Here is a 23,955-nt window from a genome sequence, read left to right as displayed (position 1 = left end):
GTTTTATGCGCCTTGATTTTAACGGTGCTATTGAGTCAAAAATAGTAGTGCAGGTGGAATGGAACATGTAAACCAATTCATAAGTGCTTAAATCACAAGAGTTACAGTCATTTATAAAAGCAGGCCTAGCGGTTTATGCTGGGGTGTGTAAGAGAGACAGCAAACATTGCATTCTAAAGGCAAAAACAATAGTCATATGATCCAACAATGATGTACAACAAATCTCATCAATACTGACATCAAAACCATGGTGTAGGACCAGGTCTAAAGTGTGTCATCTTTCTGTGGGTAGCCCCAATAACCCACTGAGTAAGATTAAAAGAGTCAAGGACATTCAGAAAGCCTGTCATCAAAAGCTTGGACTCAAAACACACATAGACACTGAGGTCTCCTAGAATGAAGAATCTGTCATCAAGCTCTTCCATGTGAAACCAGGCCAGATCTATACGCTTGTGCCATCTGTGGACAGAGAACAGCAGAGGTCCTGGGGCTGACTGTAAAACACTATAAGAACGATGACAAATCATGGCTCAATTTACAAGAACAACAATAGCCGCTTCAACACCGTAACACAAAGAGGTCTGAATTGCTTCACGCTGCCATATCTGACTCTATGGTGAGATCAAAGCAGGCAACTTTTCTTGCCTAGACTTTGCAGCGATGCCAAACAAAGCAAAAAAACCTCCTATGGTGGTGAAATCCTTCAACAGGGATTCTACACACAGAGACATTTATGAGACCATTAACCTTGTGCCGACAGTTAAAATAAATGGTGGGGCATACAGTGAGGCGAAGACAGGCGGCAGGAGGAGATTGTGGACCAACACAGATAAACATAAATTGCACATGGAAGTTTTCAGAAAACAGGTCAATGTTGGAAAATGAGACATTTTTGAACAATTACATTCCTTGGTTTCCCAAAATACTTTTTCTCTGGTTTTGGATGTGGAGGCAATCAGCAAATGGCTCAAATTAAGACAGAGCAATGTTTATGAGGTCTGCTTGGCTTGTAAAGACGAGCTCTATGGAAATTCTTCTCTTGTTTGGAGCAAAAAAAGCTGCTTGACAACAGTATGTTGTTCAAGTACTACTACAGATTATGGACAAAGATAAAGTGAACCAACAGCTCATCCTTAGCGCAGAAAGAATGTCCTCTTAATTATATATATTGTGTAATTGTGTAGAGGAGACTCAGGGGAGACTCAAGAGGAGACTCAAGGGTGCAGTCTGAGAAAACCCTCAAAACACAATAGTCTTTAGTCTTGATGTTGTAGGTCAAAGAAGCAATCAACACAGTGACAACTCTTCCCCGCAACACCCGCAGTATCTCTAGAATCCAGCCCTTTAAATCTATTGCTTTGATGCCAATATGGTTATCATATTTCCATTGCTTTATTTTAGAATTAAATGTAAACAGCAATGATGAATGTACCATAGTAGACATCAGGCAGACACTTCTGACAGCAAGATATGATCCCTGAAATTATCATAAATTAACCTTCTCTGCCCAAAATGCACTCAACAATGTCAGATATTCTCATCCAACCAAGAGCAGTTGCCACATACATCTTTCCCTAAACCGAATTATAGTTTTTTATGATGTAGCTTCTTCAAATAATGGACAGACATGACACTGCTGCTCACTATTGAGTACAAAACACATGAAGCGCCTTTTTCAAATTGAATGGACTGAAATCTAAATAACATTTATACCCATCAAAACATGGAAAATATGTGAAATCCACACGGATGTAGAAGAAAGCATTACAGATACAGACAAACCTCTGGCTGTCATTTGCTCTTTCACTTTGGGGATTAGGCCTATCGGGTTTAGAATTTAATATATCCATGCAAATAAATCTCTTGTCTTTGCTGTCTAAGAAGAAATTGTATCGACATTCCACTTGATGTCAAACTTGTACTATATCCACAATTGACATTTGATTACACATGTTTACATTCAGCCTCCTCATGGGTTCAGACAAACATCACATGATCTCTCTGGGCGGAGTCTGTATGTCCGTCCCGTGTTACTGTGGGTTCTCTCTGGGTTCTCTGGCTCCTCCCACCGTCCAAACACATGCAGGTGTTAGGTAAATTAGCCCAAGTGAATGTATATGAGAATTCTTGTCAAAGTCACTGGGATAGGCTCCAGTCTCCCGCGACCCCTAATGGGAAAATGAATTCAACACTCTTTAACTCAATTTTTGTATGAAAAGCTGGTTTGTCTTTCCTACACTGAAGCTAATGAGTAAGAACCGAACGAATAAATTGCAGTGTACATTTTCATCCATCTGAGGAGCACATTTCGTAAAGCGCTCATGACTGGCATCTGACATTCATCTGACGTACATAAGCGTATTAAATATTGATATCTTGAAGCTGGATATACAGACTTTGTTCTGAATGAATACATTTAGTGTTTCCCCCCATAGAGAACTGTCAAGCAGCTGCATCTATGATATAGTATTTGATGTCATGCAAACACAGTGACAAAACTAGTTAAAGTGAATAAATTTTGTTTTTTCAAATTTCTAAACAGCAAAAATCAGGTACAGCAACTTTAATGATAACATGATACACATTGTATTATATTATACATCTGCCAACAATATAGCACAGTGCAGTGGCGTGTCAGGGCCACTGCACTCTGCACTAAAATGACCATGGGTATATAAGGTAGTTTTCCCCTCGCTTTAGTGGCCTCTACAGGCCAGTGAGCTGTACTGCAGGAAGCTTGGTTCTTCTTTTCTCAACTGTTTTCATTCTCTGACCATGTTCAGAGGCCCGTTCATGCTCCGCTCTCAGCTTTTAGAACTAGAGCAATCAGCAGTTTGTTTTCAGAGCCCTGCGTATGCACTCTGAGGACCACACAGCCTCAAACCACGCTGAATAACCCTGTGTGAGAATCTTGGATGTTTGCAGGTTGTGTCTAACTGAGCATGTGTAGAGGAGAAGTGAAGCAACTGCAGCGCCAAGTTTCAACAAATGGACTTACAAACTATGTTTTAGAGACACGTCTTTGTTTGTAGCCAAGGCTCTGTTCAGGTTTCTAATGATTAGTTAGAAATACAGTCATTTTACGACATAGAGCGCTAATTTGTGTGATGAATTGATCAGTGAAGTGAGTCCTTTTACTCTACTGAGCAGTTTTTACAGGTAAGGGAGCTTAGTGGTGTAATCCATCATTCGTCAAGAATTGTTCTATTATAGAAAAATTATTCAGTTGTTTTAGAAAAACTAAATGTTTCGCCTCTCATCAAAGGGTCATTCTAAATCTGCAGATCTAGTTTGAGAACTCAGATATTTATCCTATTCAGAGTAAGCCCCACTGGGCGGAGCCGCCTGATAATAGCCTGTCCTACACACACTTTCACCTGAAACTAATCCTCTTTGTTAAACAGGAATGGAGGTTTTAGGTTCAATCTATCAGTGATATACAGCAGTATTTTGAAGCCTTGGGGCAACATTAGCTCTGGCCATTCCTTTGCTAATATAGTACTTATTAGTGAAGAACGGAGTTGCAGTCAGCTAACAAAAGGCGATTACAGGGCTGTTCCATGGTACTTCTAAGAGAGACAAATACAAGTATCTCTCAAACTGCAGTTTTATAATCAATACATTTCTGATCTCATATATATGTTGTGGTTTTGAGCGGCTGCTCAAACCTATTCACTATTTGGATTTGGTCTGTCGCTCAACTCCCATCTCCTACACTCTAGGACCTAATTTCTTCTTGAATACAACACAGAATTAAATATATATACACAGAATAAAATACAATGCAAAACAAATTACTGAGTCTGCTTGCTCAATAGTAATCATAGCTGAGATAAACCTGAACAGTGCTACAGCAGAGCAGACCCACTTCTCTCTCCTGATCCAGTCATGACATCACAGGCACGTTCTGTAGGAGCCAGTTCACATGCAACACACGCCTGGACTCAACTCACTTTTCTCTAGAGCTGCAGAACAGACACAGGGTTAGAATCTGCACCTTTAACACACTGATGTTGGTGTGAGGAGCACAGAGGATATTATCAGCTTCATGCATCAGACTCTTACTGCACACTGCTTTCATTGAGCTAAGTGTGACAGGCACCAGCAGAGCACACACACTTCTATGACCTGAAGTCACTGTTCAAACTGTGGATGTGCTTGGTTTGTGGCTCTGGGACACGTAAGGACACACTGGGGGTTACTGTTGCTGTGTGTGGAAGCGGCTTGTTGCATATAGATGCTCAATGAAAGCAGTTTCTTTTAGTCTGAGAATAGAAAGCAACATGACCTGAATGTGGCAGAGCTCATTTCTGACTAGCATTCATCTAATACAGTGGTTCTCAACCTGGGGGTCATGATATGATTTGAGGGGGTCCTTAGATGATATAATGAAAACATAAGCCTTAACACATTTCAAATGCAGTTGTAAAAGAAGATTATTATTTTTTGGGCTACCAATAATTTGTTTTTTTCTATTGCTATGCACAGAAATAACATCAAACATGGGAAATAGGGCTACGGGCCTATTTTCTGTGTTTGGGGGATTATAGGGGTCGTGACGGAAAAAAGGCTGAGAACCACTGATCAAGTACAGGGACAAGATGGAGTTCTGATTAATCTTGTCACATATCGACATGCTACATTTCATATCGTGGTTTTACCTGTTGTATTATTCTAATGTGCATATAAATTGCTTATTTACTGGACGGCAGTAGCTCAGTGGCAGATCTGATCCGATGATCAGCGGTTTGAATCCCGCTCTTTGACATTAACATCCTGGTAGAGTGGTCAGATCCACTGTCCCACAGGTTGGTGGTGCGATTCCAGCTGCCTCAGATGAATACTGCCGTTGTGTCCTTGGGCAAGACACTTGACACCTGCCTCTCCCCCAGTGTCTGCACACACAAGTGTGAATGTGTGTGTAAATGGGAGGCTGGTACCTTGATGTAAAGCGCTTCGAGTGCCTTGAAGGTAGAAAAGTAACCATTTTCCATTTTACTGGTTGTTTAACACATTTTGACAACATAATAGGGTGTGTGCAGCTGGATGTTGATAGCTTGGCAAAATAATACAAACCACAGACATCTAAACCCATCCATAAATGCACTAAAGTTCTACTCTCCGCATGTCATTTAACAACAAAATTGTCTGTATTTCTAATTTTAAAAAATGGCCTATTGCATTCTTTGTCATTGGTTCATTTGGGGTCTTTGACTTCTGCCCAGACAATGCTTCTCTGTGATTGGTTGATGGCCCAAACCCACTGCTGGCTGGCACTCACATGGCAAACATATTGTGAGATTTCATCTTATTGTGCAAGGTAAGAGGATTTCCACATGTGTCCCAAACCCCAATCTATTTTGAAGACCATGTTTATTCAAGCTCTCCATCCAATATATTTATAATATATATTATAATTATATTTATAATTACAGGGTTCAGATTAAGGATTTTCACTTGTATAGCGGTGCTGCTAAACAATCCGTTAATTTTTTCAAATTTGTACAGCAATTTGATAATTGCATAGCAAAACATGAAAGTGACTAACAATCAATATTTTCCATTGATATAACACGATTATTTATTTAAAATGTATTTGTAAACATTCTATTTTTAAAAAAACTCTTAACAAATTAACTTTTAAACACTTTTTTAAACTTTTTTTTTTCAAATAAAACAGAAAACTTGCAAATAAAATTAGTTGTTGAACAAATTAATCAACACAAAGTCAGATGGCCTTATTTACAACTTTCTTCCATATCATCATCAATCAGATGACTATTTGCAGGAGTCTCATTTACATATTAATTGTCATTACGCTCACAAAAAATATGTATTAAGCTTCTGATGGAAAATTAAATGTTGCTGTGGCGTCCATCATGGTGTATTTTATGTGTTATTCAAATTGTACCGCTCTATTTGACGTTCCATTCCATTTTTCGTTTTGCTATTTGATGACTAAGTACTCTCGTCTCGGCTCCGGCTGCACATTTGATGACGGTCCCTAAGCACTCGTCTCGGCTCCGGCTGCACATTCTGAGCAGTGTAATTTGCTGCGCCCAAAATATGCATCTGATTGTTAAAAACGAGGTTGTGTCACTTGGCAGTGTAAATATGAGTATTTTGGCTGTGAATGATCTGCAAAGACTTTTGTGTTTAGAAGTTATTGACCTTGGAAGTCTGAATCTGTGACGCTAACTTTACCGCACGTGGCTCCTCCCACTTTCAGACTCTGATCTGAGGCAGCAGCGGGACTCGTCATGACAACACAGCGTCCTACATGTGTCATGCCGTTATTGACGATTGATTGACGAGTGATCAGTACTTTTAGGCGCTTTGGTTATACAATTGAACACGCATTTTTGTATCGCAAAAGCTGCGATACAAACATCCTTTTTTATGACGAATGCATCGCATTTGAGAGAAATTGCGTCGCATTTTGCGATGTGATACCGCTTATTCTGAACCCTGAATTATATATATATACATACACCGGGCAGCACTCATGAAGTTTTCATCTGGATTAGCTTTTATCATTAGTCCTGTCTTGTCTACGGTTACAGGATCCAAAGCTACAGCTCGAGCAGATTAATACAGAGACGCAGCTGGAGAGAAGATTAACAGCTTAAATCTTTGCCACAGGCACTCTTTCACCTGCACATACCCTGAGTAATAGCACTGCTTTCAGCGTTTAGTGTTAGCAGCTAAAATCTGGAGATTAAGGGAAGAGATAAATGATTGTTACGAAATGGAAGGTATTGGACATTTGAGACAAACCTCAGTGAATGTATAATTAATCAATGCAGAAACTAAGATGAAAGTGAAACTGCTGTGAGCTGTGGTCTCTTGTTGGTGGTTGGTCTTCTCTCGATAGATTGCTGCAGGTGAGTCAAGGAGGAGGAAACATTTGAAAGAGGATTTTAGATTGTACGTCGTCGATGTGTAAGAAGTGGCCACACAAGCCCAGGCACCAATTCAAACAGAACCACACAAGATAATAGAAGCAAGAGAGAAAGAGCTGCTCTTCCAGTGTTCAGAGAGACTTTCTTCAGTGTATTTCTCTTTTCAGCCTCTGGTTCTGTTGTGTCAGAAGAACAGGTCAGAGGTCAACAGTGTCTTATGTACAGTTCTTTCAAGGTACGTTTTGTGTTTTTCTTTAGGTGCTACTCATTATTCTAATGGATCAAGACTAAAGACTCAATAATCCACACATGTTCTTAATAACATACAAACATGACAACACAGAGGGATTTAAAAATATGTACAATATAATATATATAATTAAAACAAAGAAAGCATATTAAAGTCATATGTCCAAACACTCACATCATGGACTGAGACAATGATAAGATAAGATGAGTCGCTTTGCTCTATTAACATCCAAATATACACAGTGTTTTGATTAGGAAACAACATGACCTGCAGCTTAAGCACAAAAGTGCTGTTTTAACATAATATAGCATCGTTTTACATTAGACCAAGATATTTAGCAGTTTAGACATAAAATGACAAGTAAAGTACAGTAAGTGGTGTACTTATAGTGTATTGTTTGATTTAAGATTCATGGTTGGAACAATGAGCACAGACAGACCTGTGAAGGGAATTGTGTGAGTCATTTCTCTGGTGAAGAAGGGTTAATGAGGGTTTTACATCTCTGAATTTTAAGGAGGGCAGAAGCACTGGTTTTCATGGACCTCTGTGCAACAGAACAAAGTCCATTCAAGCACAGTATGAGCTGATTTTCCTTTTAGATTTATTCATTTTAGAATCATGTTTTTATCGCCCCTATTGTTAGACAATGTGGGAGTGAATTTCAATCAGGAAAATAATCTTTTGCTCTAAATAGTTGTGCGTAAGTGTAAGAAAGAGAAAAATCATGTCTGTTGTTGTTGCTCTGCACGGTTCAGCTGTAATTATGTAACGTACATATACGTCCATTTGTCTTGTTTGTTCATTACGTGATGATTGGTCACATGACTCCTTTACATCGCATCACACTTGTAATGGTTCACCAGCCCTAATGAGGACTCGACAGTAGCAACATGCCTCTGAATGCCTCTGCCATTGTCTTTATCACAAGAATCCAAGCTTGGTCCAATGAGCACCTGTTTTTTGTAAGTTTTTCAATTTTTTCTATTCATTCATTTTGTGTTAACCTTTTGTACTATTCAAAATGTACACAGTTTACAGCCTAAAATAGTAATAAGCATTGTAAAACGAGCACAGCACACTCGCACGGCGCTGCACTGAGCCAATCAGCCTGAGAAATGGCTCAGGGCTCATTTTAGAGCTGCTGTCATTAAAAAACATGTAATGCAGTTCACACAATCATAGGTGTCGATGGGTACAAAGAACATACACATACACACTTATACACAAGTTCATTTCCAGTGCTACAGTACAAGCCATTAGCACGGTCATGCTAATACTGAAACACTGCATTCCACTCTGACCAATGCGCGGTGGCGTGGTCATTTATCAGAGAAACTAAGAAACATTGTTCTACCTTACAGAATGGAAAATACACCTTTTAAAATATTCATAAGGTTCTGCTAAACATGGGCCAGAGAAACGATTCACTTGAACAATTACAAATATAAACCCTGGGCCTTGTTAGTTCTGTGAGCTGTTTTTGAATCTTCTTATTCTGGCCCACAAGACTGTTTTTCCACTTTGTTTCCGCTATATCGATCTGCTTACTTCAGCAGAAGGGCAGAGGCAGATAGTGATTTTAGAGTCCTTCACCGGTTACACATCTAAAATGAATATCCCTGGGTGTTTGTGTGGAGTGTGCGTCTGACTGAGGAATGAGGAGTATCTGAGTTCTAAACGTCCACTCAGTCACATGCGCACTGACGTTCTCCCCCCTTTTCACCGGCCTTCACACTGTCTTCAATTATGTCTGTCACCACCACAATTGCTGATGACAAAGGGTTTCCAGCACGTTGTTGACAGTACTAATTGAAATATTATTATCGTATGCTTCACACAAATGCTTGGGCCAGCCCTCGGTAATTACACACAGATTATAGCACCAACCACTACATCCTCCATCTGTTCAAAGGCTGCGGGCCAAGTCACAGCTGGCCAGAACCTGACTGTATCACCGTGCAGCGTCGCCATAACGCTGATAGAAGGGTTAGGCTCGTTCTATCACTGCCCTTTTGTGACGCGGGTGAGTGATGTGCACACCGTCTGACAGATTTGACGGTGTAACATTGTTTCTTCATCATCAAAAACATACTTTGAGACTCAGGTCTTTTGGAAAGACAGGGCCACTCCTGAAGACCTTCTACGACTCTGTGGTGGCATCAGCTCCTGTACGGTGTGGCCTGCTGGAGCAGCAGCATCACAGAGAGGGAGAGGAAGAGGCTGGACAAAGTCATCAAGAAGTCCAGCTCCGTCCAGGGCTGTGCTCTGGACTCGGTGTAGGAGGTGGGGGACAGAAGGGTCCTGGCTAAACTCACATCTATGCTGGACCATGAGTGTCGCCCCCTGCAGGACACTCTGTCCGCTCTGGAGAGCAGCTTCAGTGAGAGACTGATCCACCCTCGTTGTGTGAAGGAAATGTTTCACAGGTCTTTCCTTCTGCTGCTGTCAGACTTCATCACAAACACTGTTAGTCCTGAACATGTGCAATACTGATGTAACCATGTGCAATACCATCATATTCATGTGCAATACTGAATCAACCATGTGCAATACCTGTAAATAAGAGTGTTCTATTTGTTTGTTTTTTATACGGTTTACTTACCTGCTAATAGTATTACCTAGTCTTGTGCTAGCTATTTTTACTTTATTTTATTTTATTCTATTATCATTATTTTATTATTATTATCTGATTTTTATCTTTATTTTGTATTCTATTCTGTATCTATTTTATTTTATTTCCCCCCCTCCATTCCCTATTAAGATAGGAGAGGAGTTTTGTTAATAAGAGTTTTTTGTTTTGTTCATAAGAGTTCTATTAAGAGTGTGTCTTGAAACTTCCTATAATCTGTCCTTTCCTCCTGTTCTACTGCGTTGTAACAACGGAATTTCCCCTTGTGTGGACATTAAAGGATTATCTTATCTTGTATTTTTGCTTCATTCATTCTTGTGTCACGATCATTCAGCCTGTTCAATATTCTCAAAACAGTTACATAACAGGTAGAAGTCTCCTGTGCAGGTTTTAGGTCCATAAATCATCACTACTGATTTGATGTACCCGTTTGTTTTACTGTTTTGTTACTGGTAAGATCAAATTGAGTTTGTGCTGTTGCGTTTGTGTCTGTGCAGCGCTTTGGAAACAGTTCTGGTAATAGATTTGGATCACTAGAAATCAAATTGCCTTTATTAAAACTGCATATTGACATTGACATTGAGCATTACTGACATCCTGATAACAACCCAACATACTTCAAACGTATTAGAAGTTTAATTTGTCAAATGAAATACACAAGTGCAGAAATATCACGGTAAACCCTTATTTGAAAGTTTACAGGCATTTTTATCTTTAATCAGCTCTTCTTGAATAGAGTAATGCTCAAGGTACCATATACTCAATAGTCAACTTTTGCATATGTACAAAACAACATTCACCATATTATCTAAATGTGGCTGTTTGTTCATTAGCGTCTTTGGGTCACTGAAAAGCGCTATATAAATAAAAGTTATTATTATTATTATTATTATTATTATTATTATTATTATTATTATTCATTCCCACTGCTGCCAGTAGAAGGCGTACAAACCCCAAATCCTCGCAGATGAGCACAGCCGATGCAAGTGATCTGTGTTTTCTTTTCTTTCTGAAGTTCTACAACATGAAATGCCAATACAAAGATACAAATAATGCATCATGTGCACACTTTAAAGCAGTGTTGCAATGCAATGTAACACTGGGGGGAAAATACATTATTACAACCCAAACAATGCACTAGAAATTTGACAGTGAGGTCAGTATTTGCTGAACTGAAACACAAAGAGAAATACTCGCCATTAGCTGGTGAAGTATATGACGGAACACACAGTGATTGTTTGCTCTGGGTAAATACATAATAATACGTATGTGCTGATTCTGAATACATTTCCCTTGAGTTTATTCCAGTTGTGATGTATAAACTCACCAAGATGCAATTGTCATTCCCTTTCATTCTATTACTGCTGTCTGCATTCTTATCATCTTAGCATCTCCAGACAACATCCTACACTTCTTTCAGTGTCTGTATTTTGTGTTTGTTTGTTTGTTTGTTTGTTTTCTAATGCTAGTGAGCTTTTAAACCTGTCATTTTGGAAAACGTTGATTTGTTAAGGATTAAATAAAACCAGTGTAATTGATCTATAACTGTTACAGCCAAATGAAGTGGCATTCATGTTTATGTTGAGAAGTACCTGCCTAAAAACTAACACTAACAGCCAGAAACACATTGATGATTTAGTGTCTTTGGAGAGTGTTTGCCATCAGCTGAAACTCTTTCTGACACGTCTCACAATCTGCATTCCAGTGCAATTTGCTGTCATATTCTTGGTTCTCTGACAGCACAGTGCTGTACCCAGGTGGTAATGTGTACCTGCCATTGTCCTGCTCATTCTGCACAGGCATCATGTGGGACATGACACACATTTATTACACTAAGAGCTCCAGAACCGCTGTGGTCCTGTGACATCAACCATCATCTCTTCAACTAAGGCATAGAAACAGCACACTGCCACAGTCAAAATGAACGTTATTCCATTTTGTTGGATTTGAATAATTTTAGAACTAAAGATTAAATGTAGCTATAATTCATTGAATTATTACTTCGGAATAAAAATAAAAATGGAAATAAAGTGGTGACTTTGTGTGGTACTCTTCTGCCACATCTGTATTGTTCCTTTATGTCCTTTATTATGTTCCTTTATTTCCTTTATTATGTTCCTTTATTTGTCCTGTCTCTGTCCTTTTCCTTTGTATCTACCTGAGTTGCAACAATGAAATTTCCCCATGTGTGGACAATAAAGGATTATCTTATCTTATTTGCCTCATTGTGCTGATTGTCAGAGGCATTTTTCCTTTAGGGCTCGTTCCAAATATAATCGAATCATCTCCTCACATTTAGCACTAACTGCGGCGATTGGAGCAGATCTGCTGATATGCAAATGATCTGACTCGTTTCCCACTGCTGTCAAGAGAATGTAGTAGATCACATGATTGGTGCACTGTATTTAATGTCACATGGATTCTCACTTGACATCTTTCGTTACCTAAATAGCCATAACGCAAAGACTATACTTGAAACATAAGTACTACCATGATGTATGACAGTGATTCTCATCAACGGGGAGGAGGAATGCAACTTCCTCATGTTAAAAACACAATTGGGTGGAAATAGGAGTGTAAATGAAGTGCATATATCCAGACTAATAAAGCTGTCAGAAAGCTGTGGGGAAGCAGAGTTTACTATCTAATCCATCAGCAGGATCTCTCATTATCACACGAGTAAAAGAGCAGCGCTCCACTTCCCTTTAGTGTTTTAGTTTTCTGAATTCAAATACCCTTTTAGACATTTTGTCAATAGTTAATAAGTCTCTCAGGTTGAGAGGAAGAAATTAGAGTGAATATATCATGTAGAAAATACACATTAGGCTCAAATCAAGTACTATCTTCAGCTTTTTACTCCTAGTTAAAAGAAATGCATTTACAAGGAAACATTCAGTGACTTAAGTAGCATACGAAATGGAGAGAAAATATTTGTTCTTGCTTCACTGAACCGAGTGAAAAGCAGTGATGGAAAAAGGCGAGGAGAGAGAGAGAGAGAGGCGTTCCCATGGAGGCAGAACGACTCTGCTCTTTGGGCTGTTTTCTCATGGCTCTGGTCAGTCAGAACATTCAGCAGGACAGACGGCCACACGTGACGATGTGTCAGAAACAGTGAGCAGGGCAACACTCTAAACTGGTGCCATGTCACAGCTCTGCTCTCGGTCAGCTCACAGCAGAGGGAGTCACCGAGTGTTCACTGTCAGCTCTTTTGTTCCTCTGTCACCAAAACAACCACACGAGATGCAGGAGAATGCTGCGCTGTGGGGAAGACACAAACACAAGAGGCACTTAACAGGACTGAGGCTTTGATTTGGAAAGAATGCCATAAAAGCTTCCAATGGTGTAGAGTAAAATACAAGTACATATCAAGTACAAACTAGTAAATATTCATTTATTTTAGGATATTTTAAATAATTAACTACATTAATTTTCATTTTCATTTTATTCTCTCCTGTGTGTGGAGCAGTAACTAGTTTAGTGAAAAACAGCCCTGTATTAGACAAAGAACTAGGTCTGGGCGATATGGCAAAAAATTTATATCCACTTTCTGAGATCACATCTACAGAACAAAACTGAAATCATTGTCTGAAATCATTATCATAGTCTCTCGCTCTAAAACCAACAAATCAAGTTAGAAATCTGAGGGTAATAATGAATGAATTGTAACAGTTAAGTCAATAACATCAGCAGCTTTTTACCATCCAACCAGATTTAGAGAGACGTATCCATGCGTTTGTCTCCAGTAGATTAGACTACTGTAACGGCCTGTTCACTGGTCTCTCCAAACGAGCTGTAAAACAGCTGCAGTACATCCAGAACGCTGCTGCTCGGGTCCTGACTAGAACCAGGAAGTATGAGCACATTAGTCCTGTTCTCAGGTCTCTGCACTGGCCCCTGTGGCTCAGAGAAGAGACTTTAAAGCAGCTCTGCTTGTGTACAAGTCTCTCCATGGCCTAGCACCAAAGTACATCTTGGATATGTTAGTGCCATATGAACCATCTCGGACTCTGAGGACCTCAGGGACCAGCCTCCTGCTGGTGCCAGAGTCAGGACTAAACATGGACCGGCCTCCTGCTGGTGCCAGAGTCAGGACTAAACATGGACCGGCCTCTTGCTGGTGCCCAGAGTCAGGACTAAACATGGACCGGCCTCCTGCTGGTGCCAGAGTCAGGACTAAACATGGACCGGCCTCCTGCTGGTGCCAGAGTCAGGACTAAACATGGACCGGCCTCCTGCTGGTGCCAGAGTCAGGACTAAACATGGACCGGCCTCCTGCTGGTGCCAGAGTCAGGAGTAAACATGGACCGGCCTCCTGCTGGTGCCCAGAGTCAGGACTAAACATGGACCGGCCTCCTGCTGGTGCCAGAGTCAGGACTAAACATGGACCGGCCTCCTGCTGGTGACCAGAGTCAGGACTAAACATGGACCGGCCTCCTGCTGGTGACCAGAGTCAGGACTAAACATGGACCGGCCTCCTGCTGGTGCCAGAGTCAGGACTAAACATGGACCGGCCTCCTGCTGGTGCCAGAGTCAGGACTAAACATGGACCGGCCTCCTGCTGGTGCCAGAGTCAGGACTAAACATGGACCGGCCTTCTGCTGGTGCCAGAGTCAGGACTAAACATGGACCGGCCTCCTGCTGGTGCCAGAGTCAGGACTAAACATGGACCGGCCTCCTGCTGGTGCCAGAGTCAGGACTAAACATGGGGAATCTGAGTTTCAGTTGTATGTCTTGCTGAAGCTAAAAACGGTTTTGTTTAGCTGTGCATATGACTGAAATGATTTAATTTGCAGTCTTCTCTTTCATGTCTTAATTTATGTCATGTCATGTGTGATTTCTGTCATGTCTTTGTGATTTTAATGCGTTTTTCAATTTTAATGCGTTTAATTGCTTCATGTACGAATTGTGCTCTACAAATCAAGTTGCTTTGCCATCTCAGAAAGGACCTGACTGTGAGAGGGTTTTACAATAGATATTACAGGCATGAGGCTTATCCATTTAATTACATCACAAGATTGTATTTAAAATAAATGAGGTAATAAAGGGTTGGTTGGAGGCACAGATGTGAGGTCACTACTGTAACAGCCCCCTCTTTTGTGATGCGCCATCTGCCTGTCTCCACTTTTTAATCATTTACCGATTTACTTTTCTTTTTATGTACTATATTAGCTGTATTATGTTCATGTACTATTGTTTAAGTATAGACTAATTAAAAATCACAATTAACGATCAGGATAGTTCCACAGCATGTCATTAAACAAATACCTACATTTATTAAATTACAGGTATTTTCCGAACCAAATTATTTTAAAATGCGGCACATGTATTCTTCCCCTGAGCAGTGTTGTCGTGCCACAGATGTGACTTGGAATTTGGCGTCTTCTGCTTGTCTCCGGGGATATAATGTTGGGAAGTGTGCTTATAAAAATGTGCAGATGAGTTGACTTACCGACACAGTCACCGTCGAGTTAAGCCCAATGTGGGAAAAAATGTTTTCCCTTCCAATGTGTGTACTGCTATTTTGTGATGTCCAACAACAGAAGCATAATTTGCTGTACAAGTCACATGCTCAGACTTTTTAGAAATGAATGCATTATTTATTATGGTGCTGGCAAGCCACATCTGAGCAACCTTCTTTTAAAATAGTGCTTTTGGGATGCCTCGTTATAACACCAGAGGAATGCACAATACGGAGCACATACATCACTCTCACTGAAGATCCACTGATAAATCCAGCACATTCTGCCCGCTTATTGAAAATCCAATAGAGCCAAGTCAATATCATCTATCAACACTTGACAAAATAGCCTCTGCTGTCTTCAGGGATTATAGTTCACGCTCACTGAGAGTATACTCAGCATTTATAGATTTGTGAATCATTATCATCTGACAAACACTCAATTCTGGTGACAGTCAAATGCACAATCAAATATTACCACACGATGTTTTTAGTACATATAAGTGGGTGGTAAGTCATTGTCGTATTCACAAGATGCACCAATTAAAGTCGGGTACCAGATTTTCAAACTGGAAGTAGATATTTGAATCTGTTTAACTTGTTCCAAGCTCTCACAAATACTTTTGCATGTTGCTAGACACATGCACTGAAATGATACAGCGCTCACCCACTTGTTGTTGATGACTTGGATGCAGATGAAATGGAATGAGAAGTTGGAGAGATCATTTAGGAAGCATCTCACATGGGTAAAATGTACAAACTAAACAAATCTGCCATCTGGAAATCTTTCTTTCAGTTCCTTCAGTTCCACCTTCTATCAAAAGTTAAACATTTCCTTGAGTCATGGTGACCTTGAGAAAGCTCGCACTCACCCAGATTATAACACTGCTTTCTGTGTGGGAGGTAACCAAGCTGGTCTTCAGCGTTTGGAACTTTTACAAAATATTGACTCTTGCTAGAGGTGAAGACAAGAAGCACTACACACAAATCTGCACTTCCCTGATAAGTTCCAAATGTAATTCTGTCATATGGAGCAGACAGCTTTAAAAGTAAACCAGTTAACACTTGAATATATGAAACTTCTATACTTCTGTCCGTAGTTATAAATGGAAAAGTAATTTTGGATCTGAGGATTTAGTCCCCCCTGTTGCTGTGGCTCTGTTCTGCACAGCTCTGGTAAACTCAGATGAATGATTGTGTCTGGAGAAGAGCCCTCGTCCTCCTGCAGCCAGCGGGCCCCGCCTGGCTTCTGCTGTGCATGTCATCAGCACTGGACAGCGCTTCACCTGAGAGTGTGAGGGGCATTAACTGTGTTATTAGAGGCAATGGACTCAGGTCAGATAAAAGCCAAGGTTTTTTCTCTAACAAGAAGATTTCCACAGTGATGAGGATGTGAATAAAGAGCCTACCCAGACCCAAACCATTCCCTGTACAAATGGACCCAAGCCAAAGCTGTGTTCTAAATAAAAGAACCAGGGCTATTCATTTACTTAAACGCTTATTACATTCTGTGCTGTGCCCGAGTTTTGTTGGCATTGAAGCAGAGGCTTATAATGTATATAATAACATGCTTTAAATGAAGGCACCTGTAGTTAACGCCTGCACCAAAGTTCAAAGCTCAAAATTGCCTCAGTTTTGGTTGCGAATGTGCGGGAAAAAAAATATTTGGTAGCAACAAAATATAGTTTCCAAAAAAAACAAAAAAACAGCAATGCAATGAGCAGCAACAAGTTACAGAACTTACTTTTCTGACCAGCCTAAATAAATCACCTAAATCAGTGACAGTGACAGACTAAATAGTGCATCAGAAGTATAACGTGTCCATGGTGGACATAGTGTGATTGTGGTTAGAGTTAAAAACACATCAGCCTCAATTCAGCACAGAGCGCACAGAGAAGGGTTTGGTAAAACATTGTCAAACTCATTTTAAGTGGCCTTCCTAGTTATTGAGCAGAAATAAATAACAGCCCCCTTTAATAAGTACTAAAGTACACTAAAGCGAGAGCGAGGATGTACTGCATCTGGGTCAGGAAGAGGGAGGAGGGAGCAAGGGCACGAGGAAGGACGGACTGGACTTTTAATCAAATTGTGTTTAGTTTTAAAAGTGAAATAACTAAATATAGTATCTTCTGTGATAAGCCTTGAGTGTCGTCTGTGAATGTAGTAATGTGCAGTAAACTGAGTACAGTGAGACAGAGGTATAACTATAGTTTTCTTGTGTCCTTGATTTGAGTTTGGAGTCAATGCACTGAAATATGCAAATAGGTTATAAATGATCAAAGCAAATGGGAACAACTCGGATGTGCAGAATGGCATTATTTTAACTGTAATGCCATCACTCAAGTCACTAACATTATTATTCTATATATAAATCTCTATAGATACAGAGTCAACAGCCAGGGAAAACTATGGAGCTAGTACCTGATGACTGGGAAACATAGTCACTTACGCAATAATAATAATAAGTCAAAAACAAGAGCATTCCAATCCCAATATTATCGAGCTCACTTACTTAGGACTTCAAAAATATAAACCTGGAAACAATGGAATAATAAGAATCAGATCAGAACAAATCTGCATTAACAATGAGACTGTTTCAAAACTACAAAAGCACAAGTCCTGAATTCACATTTCCGCTTTAGCTGTGAGTTACAAACAACGTCTTATTCAAATACATCGTATCCAAATGGGATTTCCTCATTTCTTTCTCATTTAGAAGAATTTCACCTCGAGAAGTCCAACGTTATAAACAATATGAAAAGAAAAACAAGTGCTGGACTCAATGGAACAGAGGACTAATGTATCCCATTCTTGATTTATCGACTGGCAGAAGCCTTTTCACAAATGCATTACCTCCTTGGTAAACTGCAAAAATAGTCACAGCAGGACTAAAGCAGGACTAAAACACTAAAGCAGGACTAAACCAGGACTAAAGCAGGAATAAAGCAGGAGTAAAGCAGGAAAAAAGCAGGACTAAACCAGGACTAAAGCAGGAAAAAGCAGGAAAAAGCTGGAAAAAAACAGGAAAAAGGCAAGAAAAAAGCAGGACTAAACCAGGACTAAACCAAGACTAAAGCAAGAATAAAGCAGGAAAAAATCAGGACTAAACCAGGACTAAAGCAGGAATAAATCAGAAAAAAGCAGGAAAAAAGCAGGAAAAAGGCAAGTAAAAAAGCAGGACTAAAGCAGGACTAAACTGGGAAAAAAGCAGGACTAAAGCTGGACTAAACCAGGAAAAAAGCAGGACTAAAGCGGGAATAAAGCAGAAAAAAGCAGGAAAAAAGCAAGAAAAAGGCAAGAAAAAAAGCAGGACTAAAGCAGGACTAAACCAAGACTAAAGCAGGAATAAAGCAGGAAAAAATCAGGACTAAACCAGACCTAAAGCAGGAATAAAGCAGGAATAAAGCAGAAAAAAGCAGGAAAAAGGCAAGAAAAAAGCAAGACTAAACCAGGACTAAAGCAGGAATAAAGCAGCACATTCGCAGCGCTTTGCGGCAGCTCTACTGGTCATGGTGGGCCGGAGAGCCCCGGTTCACCTGAAACACTCCGGAGGACAGCATGTTTTCCGGGCTTCACCATTGGTTGAAAGGCCTGCGCAAGTGCACGGTAGGTCAAACATCTGTACGGATTCTCCCACAGGTCGGGTTATGAAAGGTGGACCTCGGTCTCATCCCGGGACATGTGCACCTTTGCTTTAGGTGCATCTATGTTCACACCCTCATAAACTAATGTCTCCATGAAAATGCATCGGATTGTAACAAAACACACATCATTTAACAGATTAACATGTGACTATGCAGGCCTGTGGGAGCAGCTGATATAGTCCCACAGAGCCTTTATCTCAGCCCTTAAAACGAACTACAGCTCCACTTGGAGACCGCCTCACAAATGTTCAGCACTTTTGCATGTCAGCTAAATGGCCCCATTAGTATAACCTTTTGTTCGTTAAATGCAATCATTTCTCTGTGGCAGTTATGTTAGAAGAGGTGGAAGAAAAATGAAGTGAAATAAACTTTAGTCCCGCCCTGCACTTCAGCCCCTTCTTTTATTGCTGATGTGGGCACGATTTACATGCATTCACATAACTAAAAACACACAGGGGATATGGGGGGGAGCTACCTCAGGACATTTTTGGGACAACATATTGCTATTCTTGCATTTTAGGCAATAATCCAGAGCTAAGAAAATGGCTGACTATAGCTATGTCTTCTGTTGTACAGTGAGTGACATTATTCCAGCTGTATTCTCACGACCAAGAGAACAGAGAGTGCAAACTGCTTCTGCTTCATCCACACAGAAGTGACAGATACTATGATTATGAGTGATTTTGTGTCTGTTTAAGATGGACAAGCAGAACAATTAACTAAATGCTATAGATGTACAGTTCTTATCCAGTTCAATTCAAGTTTTAATTCAAAAAGAAAATTCTGAAGTGTTTCCTACCAGACAGATACAAGGCATTTAGCACTGAACTGCAGAGCTTTGTCCTCACCATCTTTACCACATTGTTTGGTGCATATTTTGCTGCTACATTGAGTCTATTTCCCAACAGTTTTTCAGTCTTAGAGACAGATCATCTATATATGCTGCTCAACATATAACTTCCACATTTAGTGTACACCAAAATGATCAAGTTTAAATGATTAAATGCGAGACTTATTACCTTTTTACCTTTGCACATTTGAGTGAAAAGAGCACATCTGGTACTTTGTCAAGTCCTCAATTAGCTTCTTCCTATTACGCAAAATATTCACCTCAGCATCATCACTCGTCATCATTTGCATAATTGTAGTGTCAGTGAAGCATATTGTATTCAAGTCAGTTTCATGCCAGTAATGTTTTTCTTTATTATTTTGTCTCCTCATTTAGAATTCACAATCACAACCGATCACATTATCACAAGAAACAATACAAGTGCTTTTATTACATTGTTTTATGAAAGCAAAACCTGCACATTTTTACAAACTGCACAGGGAATTATGAGAAACTGTGCCAAGGTTAAGCTTTATTTAGACTATATAGCACATGTAAAAGACCGTTTCCACTGCTCAAAGTACTGCACGTGTTAAAAGGGGCATTCAAATAATAATTCTCTAACAGCCAACAAGAAGAAAAAAAATATATAAATGCATAACTTTTTTTTAAGCCATTCTAATGAGATACCTTTTATTTTGTGATTTAAAACTTTGAATAGAGGAGGCAGATCTAATATTCAGAGGTTTAGCCCTGCAACTCCCAATGCCCTTTCACCTCTGGTCTTCAGCCTCGTTCTGGGGCACTCCAAAAACAATTGGTCACATGAACTCAAGGTTTCTTACAGGAGCATAAAAGCAGGACTGTCAAAGTTGAACACGTTAACTCATGCGACTAACCACTGAAAATTGAGGCATTAATTATGAATTTATGCAGATTAATCACGCAGTCTATTCGGACCAAACACGCTCGTTTACATTATGCAGGAGGTTTACTTGAGTGAAGCAGGAAGGTACAGTATTTATTAACCTTTATTTAACCAGGAAAAAGATGTAGACCAAACCACCAAAAATGTGCAAAATGACAACCAACAACAAGTCAACAAGTGCATCCAAACTGCTCATATTTCAAAAGTGTGTGTTTATTCTTTGTTTGATCTGTTTATTCTTCTATTGAGAGCACTAATAAAAAGACAACATTTGACATTACACAGGGAATAGGCCGTTTAAATATTTGAAAACAAGCAATGCAAGTTTAAATTGTATTCTAAAAGGTGCTGATCTGACACTGCTGCGCATCTGTTTAAACTGGATGTGCAATGATTGCCGGCCGTTATTACGTTATCTGTTGCTATACACCTTTATTAAAAAAGTTGTTTCATATTACATAGACTATCATGGATCATCATATACACAAAAGCAAGAATACATTTTCCACAATCAACTTAGGAATCCACAAACAAAATAAGTCTGAATAAAAGAACAAAGCAGCCCGTAACTTTAGGCTGAGGTTTTATCTTTCCAAATGATTTCTCTCACAAAGCACAGCGATTATTATAATGGAAGCAATTTTGGTACGACCAAAAAAGAGCACAATTTAATATTACATGGGGTAAAAACTTTCAAAGTTATGCTGCGTTGTTGTTTTTTTAAGATGTTGTGGCCTATAGGCTTTATTAGAGAGGAGATCGTGTGAAATGGGGTTCAGGGTCGAGGGTCAGGGTTCAAACTCACAAATTTGCCCGTCATCCTTGCGCAGGGCCAATGCTAATCTTCTCTGTATCGTTCCAATTTCCAATTCACCTAAATATGTGGGCTATATTGAGTTGTTTTTGTGTTTCTTTGATTATAAAACCGATCTCGTAACCCCGCTCCGTCACGTGACAATAACCATCTGCTTTACGGCACGCCCCTGTCAGCTCTTTCACCCGAGGCACAGGTATCACAGGTATATACGTGAAGCTGCTTTTAGCGTTAGTATTTTTGCCCTTTTGTCATGTCCGAAAGATACAAGAAGTCGAAGGAGGAACGGAAGAGAAAATGTGAAAGGACGGCTCTAGATCCAGACGAGAGTAAACATGGGACAGGCTTTAGCTGGCGTCAGATACGAGATGGAGACGCTGCACATCCCATTATCTTTTTGCACCTTTGTTATTGCACAGGTAAATTTGTCTGGCTAATGCTAATAACAAACATCGTGGCTACACACAGGGTTAGCTACACTTGATTGTACAGTAAACGTGAATGCACTGTATAGTCCTATTGTTACTGTTGGATGTTACGTCTTTGCTAAAGTCGGAGTAGGGTTTAGGAACGCTTACTCGTTTATTTTCTTTACATAAACCTTTACAGACTTTACATCCACACCAGGCAAAGGACACGGAACACACAGTCTTCAACTACCAAATATGATGGGTAATTAGTCAAGACAGAATCATTTCCAATGGGAGAATGGGAAAGTATGGAAATTCCTTGGATGTTTGGCCTGTCTTTAATAGGTAAGTTATTTCCTCCTTCCTTTTTGTCTTTTAAGTTTTTTCTATTTAATGTAGAATAATTGCATTTGACTGTGGTGAATCATTTCTCATTTACTGTCAACGAGCTGAAACCAAGGAGCAACTCAAGCAACAATACATGTTTTATTATTATCCACAAAATAATGATGACTTTACTTTAGAGATAATGTGGTGTACTACATCATGTCTACAATGAGCACACATGGGCAACTGGCTGCTATGACTACGAGCCACTGAAGAGGAGCGCATCCTGGAGAAGCCATGTACACAACAAGGTTGTTCACACAATATCTCTTATGTAGATAAAATAATACTAATAAATGCTAAATAATAATGTTGAAGATAAATAACATTAATACAACGATTGTACCTGATAGTCGGCCATTGTATTTTCTTGACATAATATTTTTTGGGGGAAATCTCTTCTCTTCTCTCTCTTCTCTTGTAAACCTCCACCAGAAGCCACAGGTTGACTTAAGTATTGAAACAATGACTGAAACAAACACACACCACGCAGTGTTAGCATGTTTACATGTTGTGACAGTGCAGTGGGTGTGTAATGTTTGAGAACAGAATCCCCCACATTCTTTTTGTTCATTGTAGTTTTTATTTTAATAATTACATTCATTTGTAACTTTTTGTCACAAAAGTACGATAAAATAAAAATAGCCTATGTTGTAAGCAAAAATATGATGATTTTTCTAAATGAACTTATTACATGAGTCACCAAGGTGAATCACAGGTGATTGTTGTGGATATAGAATAGCAATAAATTCATTAAAAAAGTCCTGTCATAGTCATAGTCGTAAAGCATGTATTCAGATGGCTCCTCATCAGATATGTTTGGTAATATTAGCCTGTAAGGATGACAGACGGAAGCATCTTAATAGACAAATTAACCCTGGCGTCTGCAATCACTTTGAGGTATAAAAATGAGCAGCAAGTCATTTCTCCAGCTCCAAACTCCAAGACAAATCAGAGCAGACAAACTGAGACCAATGTTTTACTCTAACATCCAAAGACCTGTCCCTGTCCCCCAAGAAGACCATCTTTATTAATTCTACCGAGGAGGAGCTCACATTCAATTTGAACTCAATTATGTAAAGTGTCAGCAACAACATAGAGCCTGCAGCGTAAAACTCAAGACTTTACAAAGGGAGAAACTAGAGGATGTTTAAGCTCGGTTTGCCTCGCCAAAATTTCCAGGAGGCGTGGCCCAAGTAGTGTTTATCAAATCTGTTACTCAGTCTAGGTTTTCCACTCCATTCCATGCCCCAGGTCTGGTCAACTCCCTCAGCACCCATCACCCAATCACAGGCTTTCTGACTGGGAATATAAGCAAGTCACATATGGAGTGTAACACAAAGAACTGCAGACTAGACCAGGCCATGTCCTCACGTGTCCTCTTGATATTGCGTTGCACCAATGAAATTTCCCCATGTGGGACAATAAAGGAATATCTTATATCGACACAACTAGTGAGTTTGAGTTTGAGTCAATGTCATTGTTGGTGACCCATGTTGGTGTTAGCATGCTAAGCTAACAAGCTAATCTTAACATGAGGTGCTATAACATTGTCTGTGTATTCTGATGTATATTTTGATGTCTGTTAATTGAGCTAATGTTAACTAGCGGTCTAATGTTAGTGTTGCTAATGCTAACAAGTAAAAGATTCTGAAAACATCTTCAACAAAGAGGGGCTCCTTTTGTTCTGCTTTATTCTGCTTT

The 23,955-nt window shown here is 39.7% G+C and overlaps 1 pseudogene; it reads right to left on the bottom strand.

Moving 5' to 3' along the window:
* Positions 1 to 21,425: 21,425 nt before the first annotated feature.
* LOC140361294 (U6 spliceosomal RNA) lies at positions 21,426 to 21,525 on the bottom strand (annotated as a pseudogene).
* Between the last annotated feature and the right edge of the window lie 2,430 nt (positions 21,526 to 23,955).

The sequence above is a fragment of the Eucyclogobius newberryi genome, unplaced genomic scaffold (genome assembly GCF_026437365.1).
Source record: "Eucyclogobius newberryi isolate DKJ021-1_F unplaced genomic scaffold, fEucNew1.0.hap1 SCAF_15, whole genome shotgun sequence".
Lineage (NCBI taxonomy): Eukaryota > Metazoa > Chordata > Actinopteri > Gobiiformes > Gobiidae > Eucyclogobius > Eucyclogobius newberryi.
This window is presented reverse-complemented; position numbering and strand designations above follow the sequence as displayed.